The following is an 11,986-nucleotide window of genomic DNA, read 5'->3' as shown; positions in this document are numbered from 1 at the left end:
ATATTTCGGATTCTAATTGAAATTCACACACAAGTCTCAAATCACTAAATAGAGCTATTTCAAGTTTTGAAACTTTTATCCAAGTCTGATATCATCAAAGTCTACTCTTGGTTAAACCCATGAACTCTCTAAACCTTCAAACTTCCAACTTTCGGCAATTAGAGCCAAAATATCATAAGAACCTCCAAATCTAAATACGGACATACGCCCAAGTCCAAAATCACCATACAAATCTATTGGAACTATTAAAATACCAATCTGAGGCCGTTTACACAAAAGTCAAACCTAGGTCAACGCTTCCAACTTTAGTACAAATCATGAGTTTCTAAGAATAGAGTTTACAAAGATGATATGAAGTAAATACATCTTCTGTTTGAAAAGTACATAAATAGAGTTTTATAAATCTAAGGCTACCTTGAACAAGGGGCAGCTACAACAGGGATGCATGTACACCTTCAAATCCAGAAACCATCGAACACAGCAATAACAGCAGCCAACATCTGCACGCAATATGTAGAAGTATAGTATCAGTACAATCAACCCCATGTACTGGTAAGTAACAAACCTAACCTTAGGTTGAAAGTAGTGACGAGCTGGAACATAGGTCAGGTCCAACATCAATAAACAACAGCAGTTCATGACAACATAAAGCAATTAAATAAAGAAGTAGCTCAGAGATAAAATACTCAGCCCTTTCATAGTTTTCCGAAAATAATTCCACTTTTCAAGTATAGTAGTGAAAACTCAAATCCTTTACCGAAATCGTCAAAATATGAGTAAGTTTGAAAAACTGTAATTTTTTCCAAAAACCTTTCATCAGGTAAATGTTTCATTTTCATATAGCATGAGGAAAGTACATCTCTATGCCCACATGTCAAGATACAGGTAAAATCATGAATGTCACCAAAACCGGGCAGTAAAAGAAAATGCATCTCTATGCATGTATCTCCAGTACGCATGTCAAATGCAATGCCTCTCAGTGATGAGCTCATGTACTCACACTCTCAGAGTACTCTACCTCACTTTCTCGATTTATCTCTCACCGTGATCAATACTCAGCACACTCAATCACTCAGCACTGTACAATACCCGTTGTGACGTGCAACCCTATCCACATATATAAGGCTCATTGCGGCGTGCAACCCGATCTATATACATATAGCCATAAGGCTCATTGCGGCGTGCAACCCGATCTATATATATATATATATATATATATATATATATATATATATATATATATATATATATATATATATACATACATACATACATACATACATACATACATACATACATACGGGCTCCTTCAGCCCAAGCGCTATAACGTTGCGGCGTGCAGCCCGATCCCATAATATCACTCTCACTCAGGCCCTTGGCCTCACTCAGTCATCAAACTCTCCAGTCTCACTCGCGGGCTCACAATGTCATGAACTAGCCCGACAACAACGATATGATGTATTAAAAACAACTGAGACTGAGATATGACATGAATGCATGAATGTGACTAAGTACAAAATATCAATAAAATTAGTGAGATGACAGCAAGGAATGACCACTATGGGTCCTAACAATACCAGCATAAAACCTAAACATAATATCTAGCATGTTTGACAGCTCAATTACTTTATCACGTGGTGAAAATGCATATATTAACAAAATAGGGCCATTATACAGTGAAATGAAAACAACGGAGTCACCATTCATAGGGTGCACGCCCACATGCCCGTCACCTAGCATATGTGTCACCTCATCATCAGTCACATAGCACGTAATTCAGGGTTTCATACCCTTAGCACTAAGTTTAGAAGAGTTACTAACCTCGAACAAGCCAATTCCAATATCGGGCAAGCCAAGCGATGCTCCAAAAAAACCATCACACGTGTAGCGACCTCCGAACGGTTCAAAACTAGCCAAAAACAACTCAAATACATCAAATAAAATCCAAGGAAACAATTCCAAATGATAAGATCAAATCCTTAATCAAAACCCAAAACCGACCAAAAATCACACCCGAGTCTGCACCTCGGAACCCGACAAAACTCACAAAATTTGATAACTCATTCAATTACGAGTCCAACCATACTAGTTTCACTCAATTCCGACTCCAAATCGATGTTCAAAACTCAAAAATTCATGTTATGCAACTCTAGGCCAAAAAACCCCAATTTTCTCTTTAAAATTCATCAATCAAACGCTAAAATCGAAGATAGATTCATGAAATATAACCAAAATCAAGTAGAGAACATTTACCCCAATTTATAAGGTGAAAATTGATTCAAGAATTGCCTTAATCTGAGCTCCACAGCTCCCAAAATGCAAAAATGACTGACACCCTCGAAATAGAATACTTTATAATAACTGGGCGAATCAATGAATCGCGATTGCGAAGAAGAAAATGCATTGCCCCTGAAAATACACTATGCGATTGTGTAATAAGCCATGCGATCGCAAAGCACACACTCTCAGTCTCAAAAAGAACCCACGTGAACGCGCCCCCAGGCTCGTGAACGCGATGAAGAAGCCATGAACACCTGCCCAGCTCAGCTCTACAATGCGAACATATGCACACCTACGCGAACGCGATGCTCAATCTGCAGTAACCTATGTGTACGTGGACCCATATCCGGGAACACGAAGAAGAAGAATTAGCCTGCTCCACTTTTCCCCTATGCGATCGTACCACTAAGCCCGCGATTGCGATGACGAAATGCGACACCAGATATCAGCAGGACACAACAATGAAAAATGAAGGAGAAATGATCTAAAATCAATTTGAAATACTCTCGAGCCCCTCGGGACCCTATCCAAACGAACTAACAAGTCTCATAACATAACACATACCTACTCAAGGCCTTAAAACACACATAACAATATCTAAATGACGAATCACACCTCAATTCGAAATCAATAAACTTTGAAACTTCAAACTTCCACAACCGATACCGAAACCTATCAAACCACGTCCGATTGACCTCAAATTTTGCACACAAGTCATTTTTAACATTACGGACTTGCTTCAACTTCCAGAATCAGAACTCGACCCCGATATCAAAAATTCCACTCCCGGTTAAACTTCTCAAAATTGTAACTTTCGTCATTTCAAGCCAAATTCTACTACGGACCTCTAAATCACAATCCGGACGAGCCCCTAATAGCCTGTTTGGCCAAGCTTCTTTTTGGCCAAAAGTGCTTTTTGGCCAAAAATTGAGGTGTTTGGCCAAGCTTTTGTAAGGAAAAAAGTGCTTTTGAGGAGAAGCAGAAAAAAGTAGTTTCTCTCCAAAAGCACTTTTTTGAGAAGCACTTTTGAGAAAAATACACTTAGAATCAGTTTTTTAAAGCTTGTCCAAACACTAATTGTTGCTCAGAAGTGCTTTTCAAACTAATTAGCCAAACACAAACTACTTCTCACCAAAAGTACTTTTGAGAAAAGCACTTTTGAAAGAAAGCACTTCTCAAAATAAGCTAATTTTTGCAGCTTGGCCAAATGGGCTATAAGTCCAAAATCACCCAACGGAGCTAATAGAATAATCAAAAATCCAATCCGAGATCAAATACTAAAAGTCAAACTTGGTCAATCCTTTCAAATTTAAAGCTTCTAGCTAAGAATCATTCTTCCAAATCAATTCTGAATAACCCGAAAACCAAAACCGACGTTTCGCATAAGTCATAATGCATCATATGGAGCTACTCATGCCCTCAAACAACCAAGCGAAGTGTAAATGCTCAAAATGACCGGTCGGGTCGTTATAATACCATGTCATATACTTTAGCCATATTCAACTTCAATACCATATTACCATACAAATATGGCTTAGTACTATTATGGATCATATCCTATGTAAGCATAATGTTCTCAGATATTGACCACCCTTTGATAAAACATATTTGATTAGGAGATACCAGCTTTTGCATCAAAGGATTTAGTCTCTAGTTCACCAATTTGGAAATAATTTTGCATGAGAAATTTCTAAGACTGGTGGGCCTTAGCTTAGTGAATGATTGTGGTCAATCTGCCTTTGGTACAAGAATTAGGTATGTATATGTGAAAGCCCTTGGAATAGATTTTCCTGCAAAAATATCCAAGACCATTAGTAGCAAATCTTCCTTTATGATCTCCCAGCATGAGTGGTAGAAGCTCCCAGATACACCATCAAAACCTGGAGCACTATGAGCACTCATTGAAAGCACCACATCTTTTAGTTCCTTCATAGTAGGCAATGCATTGAGTGCCTCATTATCTGCTTCATCAATTAACTTAGGAATACATTCCAATGTTAAGAAATCACACATTGTGTGCTCTCTTTTGAATTGTTTCTGGAAAAAGGAAACAGCTTCTTTAGCAATCTCTGCATCTCCTCCAATCCAACTACCATCATCCTTCCTCACCGTTTTTAAATATAATCTTTTCTTTCTTCCATTAACAACAGAATGGAAGAATTTAGAGTTCACCTCACCTTCTACAAACCACTTCACACCAGATTTTTGCCTCCAAAATGCTTCTTCCTTCTTGTAAGCTCTAACTAGTAATGCATTAGCATGGTTTAGAACTGATCTATCAACTTCCGAATTGTCTGTGAGAATTCTGCTCTCAATGTCAGCAACTTTGCGTTCTAGCTCTTTAACTTTCTCAAGAATATTGCCAACAGTAACCCTAGACCATTCAGATAATTTATTGCATGTGTTTTACAGTTTTAAATGGAACCTCCACGTTGGTGATCCATGTACCTCATTGTCCCAGGCTTATTTCACAACAGATAAAAAATCAATTTCTTTAGCCCACAAATCCAAGAATTTAAAACATCGAATTGGATGCCTCAAAGAGTTTTGAGCAATAACAAATAGAGGTAAGTAATCAGAACCAGTTCTGATCAGATGATTGACACTCGTAGAGTCAAAAAAGATTCATCCATTCAAGATTGACCAAAACCCTATCGAGACTTTTCCAAACTCTCTTCTGAGGGAACCACACATTACACCATATGAAGATAGATCCTGAATATCCAGGATGAATGAGTTCACAATCCACAATGCACTGTAACAAAGGTAAGCTCTTGGACATCCTGTGAGGATCCCCTCTTTCTTGTCACTAGGATTTACTATACAATTAAAGTCACCAGTAATATACCATGGGAGCCTATACTTATCATGAATTTCTCTGAGGGAATGCCCACAATTCTTTGTTCTGACTTTTATGATACTTTGCATAAACCGAGGAAATAAGCATTGAGAATCCATTCCATTTGATAATGCAAGTAATGTGTTGATCATCTTCTTCAACCACCTTTTATTCCAGTAGTTCATCCCAGAAAATCCAAATCTTATTGATGTTATTAGAGTAAGCATTAGCAAAGCCAAGTATTCCTTTGTATTTGTCCATTTTTTTAGCTTTGTAAAAAGGTTCACTCACAGCTATAAAGCTATAAAAGGGATCTTCTCTGATCTAACAAGTTAATTAAGTCTCTCAAGAGCCCCATTGGAATGGATGCTTCTGATGTTCCAAAATAAGAACTTAATCATGGAGTTAATTGGAGAAATGTTATTCCTGTGAGGATCCCACAGGCTTTTGTTTGGAGTGCCTTCCACCCCTTCCCCTTGTTGGTTGTCAGCCTCCCTTGTTGCTGCTTCTACCTCTACCTCTACCCCTAGGGGATAGATGTAACTTGTTAGTTGTGATGTCAAATGCAAAGGTCACAGTAACATCCACCAAAGACTGGGAGTAGAATGTCTTTACCAGAGTGTCTGCTTGATCATCACTGTTGGATTTTTTCACGTCTCCCTGTTTGTCTACACGATCATCATTGTTTAGTTGTTCACTATCAACACTTGCATAATCCTCGCTTGCTTCTGAGCTGATCTTATCCTCATAGTCCATGTCTTATGAGTTATCCTCCTCCTTATTAGATGAATGTAATTGTGCACCAGGGTCAAACTTAAAATAAACATCAGAATATTGTTCTTCTTCCAGGCTTGTACCACTAATGAGCTTCAAATAGTTGTTTTGAACCTCTCCGGGATCAATTTCGTCGTCTAATGCATTATTCTGCCCCTTCTTCACATGAGGATCTTTATCCTTTTTTGGCTTTAAAACTATTATGTTCCCAATCTGGCCTAAAATTTGCACTTGTTCATTTGGTATCCCTATATCTTTGTTTCCATTTCCCCACTTCTGTGTAGGGCGGAGTTTGATAGTTTCTTATTGGCTTCTGGAGTGGAGTGGAGCTCCATTCTCCTCCACTCCAGACTCTATTTTCTTCTTTCTTCCTCTCTGCGTCCTTTTGTAACTTGGTTCTGCTATGTTTCTCTCAATGTTGTCTTGAGATTTTGTATTCAGAGTATTTGATTGTACCTCTACAACTCTACATTTCTCTACCTTTCCTTTGCCTTTTCCGGGGACATCCTTAATAATAAGAAGTTGATGAACCACAATTGGCTCCTTAATAGTGATTTTTGTATTACTTCTGGAAATTTGTCTGGCTACTACTTACGAATCACATAGTTTTTCATGCATGTTTCCGTGATATAGCCATTCCCAATTCATGTGGGGGATTGTTGGGGTTTTTAAGCATTAATGAGGTTTTAAAAAGGGTGAATGGGAAATGGAAGGAAATAAAAATTTTAAGTGAAATTTTAAGTTTCCCTCCTTGACGAAGGAACATTGTCCCATATTGGAAGAGGGAGAGGTTTTTTATGGGTATATAAGCAATTTCTCTTCTTCTAGCTCTTAAAGAGTTGAGAAGAAGGCAAGCCTCACGCCGTCTTCGTCGTCGCTCGCTCGGCCCGACTCGAATTCGAATTCAGATTCGGATTCGGATTCGGATTTGGTCAAATGATCGATTGATTGATTAATTTTTTGGACCAAATTTATTTGTTAATAGTAAAATATTAACAGAAATGTTATTAAATATTTGTTTTAATAACAAAATATTAATATTAAAATAAATATTAATATTAAATCCTTCAATCCGTTTTTCAGTTGTGTAACTGAAAATTAAACTACCCTCTTCAATTTTTCCTCTTTATTTTTGTAACAACCCGACCGGTTATTTTGAACTTTTACACTTTGATCGCTAGCTCTCGGGATGACTTGCCCCGTGTGATGTATTATGACTTATGTAAATCGTTGGTTTTGGTTTTCAAGGTAATCGGAATGAATTTGGGAGAACAGTTCTCAGTTTAAAGCTCTAAATTTGAAAGGTTTGACCAAAATTTGACTTGTTTGTATATGATCTCGGATCAGGATTTTTATGAGTTAGTTAGCTCCGTTAGGTGATTTGGGACTTAGGAGCGCGATCGGAATGCATTTTGGAAGTCCGTGAAAAGGTTTAGGCTTGAATTGGCGAAATTGAGATTTCGACATTTTCCGGTAGATAGGTGATATTTTGATATAGAGGTCGGAATGAAATTCCGAAAATTGCAGTAGCTTCCTTGTGTCATTTGGGATGTGTGTAAAATTTCAGGTCATTCGGACGTGGTTTGGTTGGGTTTTTTATCAAAATCATATTTCGGAAGATTTTAGGAACTTAGGCTTGAGTCTGATGTGTTTTGAGCGATTTGATGTTGTTTGAGATGTTTTGATGATTGGAACAAGTTTGAATAAGGTTTTAGGATGTGTTGGTGCCTTTGGTTGAGGTCCCGGGGGCCTCGGGTGAGTTTCGGGTGGTCAATCGGACCATTTTGAAGTTTGGAAAATTGCAAATTTTTGTTCCAGCAGTTGCAGGTATTTTGGCCTTCACGTTCACGAAGGAGAGCTCGCGTTCGCGAAGGGCCGGATTTCGTAAGCTTCGCGTTCGCGAGGATCCAGACCGCGTTCACGAAGTTTTGTGAGGGGATTGCATCGCGCTCGCGAGTGAGTATACGCGATCGCTAAGGAGGTTTTGGGTCTGATGGGTCCGAGGTCAGTTATTCATCGCGTTCGCGAATGAGTGAACGCGTTCCCGAAGGTCAAAGTGGAGGAAGCATCGCATTCGTGACTGGCATGTCGCGTTCGCGTAAGGTAAAAGTTGGTCAACATAAATTTGTGCTACGCGAACGCGAGAGGTTGACCGCTTTCGCAAAGAAGGAAAGTCAGGCCTGGGCAGAATGTTTTAAGACGTCTTGTCCGTTATTTTGGGTCTATTTTCACCCATAGATGCTCGTTTTTGAAGATTTTTGAAGGAGATTAACGAGGGATTCAAGGGAAATCGATTGGAGGTAAGAATTGCGAACCTAAAACTCGATTATATTGTGAAATCCACCTAGAAATTCATGGAAAACTAATCCTAAAATTGAAGAACTAGGGCTTGAGAAATTGGACTTTTGAATTGGGATTTGAAGGACCATTTGAGGTCGTAATTGAGAACTTTTGGTACGTATGAACTCGTGGGGTGATAAGGAATCTAATGATGTAAAAATTTCTGAGTTTCGAGAAGTGGGCCCGGGGCTCGATTTTTGCTAATTTCAGGATTTTTGACATTTTTCGATTGTTTTCGCTTGGGCTTTGCTCCCTTAGCATATTGTGATGTATTCGTTCTGATTTTGGATAGATTCGACGCTCGTGGAGGCCGATTCGAGGGGCAAGGGCATTGCGAGCTAGAGTTGTAGCCGGTTCGAGGTAAGTAATGATTGTAAATACTGTCCTGAGGGTTTGAAACCCTGGATTACACATCGTTGTGTTACTTTGAGGTGACTTACATGCTAGATGACGAGCGTGGGGTAGAGCACCGCTGGGGATTGTGACCTAGTCCATCACGAACGACTATTTTAATGCGTATTTGATAGTTAACTGTTTGATGTTATTATACTTTAGGTTGTATGCCATGTTTGGGGCCTTATGCCGACTTGTTGGGACCCTTACGGGTATTTTTACTATCGTTCCTCACTCAACTTGTTTGAAAGCATATCCTCAGTCATGTTTTACCTGTTTACTACTCAAATCTGGCTTTATCACTATATTTTTAAAATTGTGGAAACTGTTTTGGGCTGAGTTCCCTGTTTTACTGATGGTCGAGTGATCGTGAGATGATGACTGAGATAGACTGAGGGTCTGATTGTGATATTGATGACTGAGATAGACTAAGAGTCTGATGGTGAGATTAATGACTGAGAGAGGCCGAGGGCCTAGTTATGAGGATTATATATCTATGGATCGGGCTGCACGCCGTAGCAATATATATATATATATATATATATATATATATATATATATATATATACATATGTAGTGAATGTATAAAAATTGATTCATAAGTTGTGCTAACTTATGAATTTTTTGAGGATTATATATCTATGGATCGGGCTGCATGTCGTAGCAATGTATATATATATGTATATGGATCGGGCTGCACGCCGCAGCGATACTTATATGGATCGGGCTGCACGCCGCAGCGATATAGCGCTTGGGCTGTAGGAGCCAGGCTGCACGCCGCAGCGATACTTATATGGATCGGGCTGCACGCCGCAGCGATATAGCGCTTGTGCTGTAGGAGCCTTTCCGGAGTCTGCACACCCCTTGTGAGCGCCGTTGACGAGAAATATGGATCAGGCTGCACGCCACAGCGATTACTATATGGTACCTATTGAGCGTGAGTGCTGAGTGTGAGCGCTGATTGGTAAGAGTTGAGTCAGGAGTGACTGAGAGGCTAGCCCGAGGGGCGATAGATATATACATGCACATAAGTGATACTTGCCTGAAGGGCCTGTTTATGAACTTAATTATTTTTCACTCCTATTAAGAATGAGTTTCTATCGAACATGTTGATTTATTGACTGTTTTCACTCATCTTTATATTGAGCCTATGTTGAAGTGTCGAACAAATGTTTCAAAAACAACTTTCATTTAAGTTGGGGTTTATGAGATGTTCATAATTTGATCACTGATTTGACATCGATTATTTCCACTGAAATTTTAAAGTTATGAGGTGTTTATGATTACTGTTTTGCCCGAGGGGCTGTTTTACGAACTATATTTTGCCTGAGAGGCCGATTATGGTTTTCATCTCTTTTATTATAAATGGTATTGAACCCCTACTGAAATTGTCGGAAAGCATTTTCAAATAATTTTTACCAAAAGGTTGGATTTAAATGAGACGATCGACTCGTATTCTGACTTGGATGCTCGTTGTGCTTATTGAGTTTATCATAGATGTGGATTCATTGTTTCATACTGCTCAGTCTTTATTTACTCTTATAACTTACTGGGTTGGAGTACTCACATTACTCCCTGCACCTCGTGTGCAGATTCAGGTATTTCAGAACCCGGTAACGGGTGTTGATTGCTCAGACACGGAGTCATCGAAGTTAGCAAGGTGGCTGCATGACGTTCGCAGCACTGCTTTCTTCCTCTCATTTTCATTACTGTACTTAGTACACTTTTGACTATTTTTGTTGTATTCAGACCTTGGTAGATGCTCATGACTAGTGACACCTCGATGTCGGTCTTGTATGTTATTTCCGCACTGTTCATTCAGACTTATGTTATAAGATATTGTTTGATTAAAGGCTTAAAAATGACTCTTAATGATTAAAGGGTTAATATGGGTGTTTTGTCGGCTGGCCTTGTCTACACGAGAGGTGCCATCACGACCGACCGGTTGGGGTCATGACAATTTTCCCTCTTTATTGTTGAGTAAATAGCCACTTATGTTTTGGCATTTATACTGTGGCCATTTTGCATAAACAACCATTCTGAAGAGTTGCACCTCTTCAGATTTCAGCCCAATTTTGACTATAGTCTATTCTGCTCAGATTTTCTGATTTTCTCCTCCTTCTTCTGCATACTTTTAACATCAAACAAAGTAACAGTAAGTGTGATTTGCTACCGAACTTTATGTTCGCTGAAAAACTGGGGTTTGAAGTACCACTACTCGAGTGTGTAATTCATTCTATCCTGGGATAAAATAATCCATAACCTTGGGTACTAGGAGAGGATTAAATTCTTTATGGAAACATTGTGAATTCAATGGATTCAGATTAAAATTCTATTTCTGTTTTTCATTTCTGTTTATGTATTATATTTTCTAGAATTATTTTATAAATACAGTTTACTAACAAGCTTAAGGAATTTAATATATTTTTTGTATTTGTACTCACTGTTTTTGGAGAGTAAAACCTTTGTGGTTTTGTACTCTATTGGAGATTAAAATCTACATGATTTTAACGTTTGTATCATTCTTTTACAGAAATGACTAATGATAATGTGAACCAAGCTGTTCCAATGGTAATTGTCAATGCCTCAACGAGCCGAACAATACCGTCAGCATTGGCACCGGCGAAGAAACCCGAAAAAAATTTCGGGATTCATTTCAAGCGCTAGCAGCAAAAGATGTTCTTCTGTTTGACTACTCTAAGTCTCCAGAAGTTCATCAAGGAAGATGTTCTTGTGCTATCCGATGAGACTCCAGAAACTGAACGCTTTCTCGTGATTGAGGCATAGAAGCATTCAGATTTTTTGTGCAAGAATTATATTCTAAGCGGGCTGGAGGATGTTTTGTATAATGTCTACAATGGCGTGGAAACGTCAAAAGAACTGTGGATTGCACTTGAAAAGAAATACAAAACCGAAGATGTTGGGTTGAAGAAGTTCATTGCTGCAAAGTTTTTGGACTACAAAATGGTCGATAGCAAGTCTGTTATTACACAAGTCCAGGAATTGCAAGTGAATATTCACGATCTCCTTGTTGAAGGTATAAATCAAATTAATACTGATGTTGAAAGTAGAAATCTTAGTATTTTTACTAACAGAAATTTCATTGAAGGTCTTGTCATCAATGAAGCAATCCAAGTAGCAGCGATGATTGAGAAGTTGCCTCCTTTGTGGAAGGACTTCAAAAACTACTTGAAACACAAACGCAAGGAGATATCCCTTAAAGATCTCATTGTTCGGTTAAGAATCGAAGAGGAAAGCAAAGCTGCTGAAAAGAGAGGTCGTGGAAACTCAACAATAATGGGAGCGAATTATTGAAGAGAACAAAAAGAGGAAGAAGGCTTTTAGACTGAAATATAACCC

General features: G+C 38.7%; 1 long non-coding RNA gene across 1 annotated transcript in view; it reads right to left on the bottom strand.

Annotated features, from left to right (window-relative positions):
- Positions 1–317: 317 nt before the first annotated feature.
- The window catches only part of LOC142170550 (uncharacterized), a 34,237-nt gene continuing 22,568 nt past the window's right edge, over positions 318–11,986 (bottom strand). Inside the window, exons 2-3 of the long non-coding RNA XR_012699790.1 lie at positions 1,822–1,909; positions 318–500 (exon numbers count right to left, since the gene is read on the bottom strand). This is a non-coding gene — a long non-coding RNA (uncharacterized LOC142170550). The remainder of the gene's footprint in view (positions 501–1,821; positions 1,910–11,986) is intronic.

Source organism: Nicotiana tabacum, chromosome 16 (assembly GCF_000715075.1).
Source record: "Nicotiana tabacum cultivar K326 chromosome 16, ASM71507v2, whole genome shotgun sequence".
Classification (NCBI taxonomy): domain Eukaryota; kingdom Viridiplantae; phylum Streptophyta; class Magnoliopsida; order Solanales; family Solanaceae; genus Nicotiana; species Nicotiana tabacum.
Note: the sequence above shows the minus strand (reverse complement) of the source record. Positions and strands in the feature narration are given on the sequence as shown.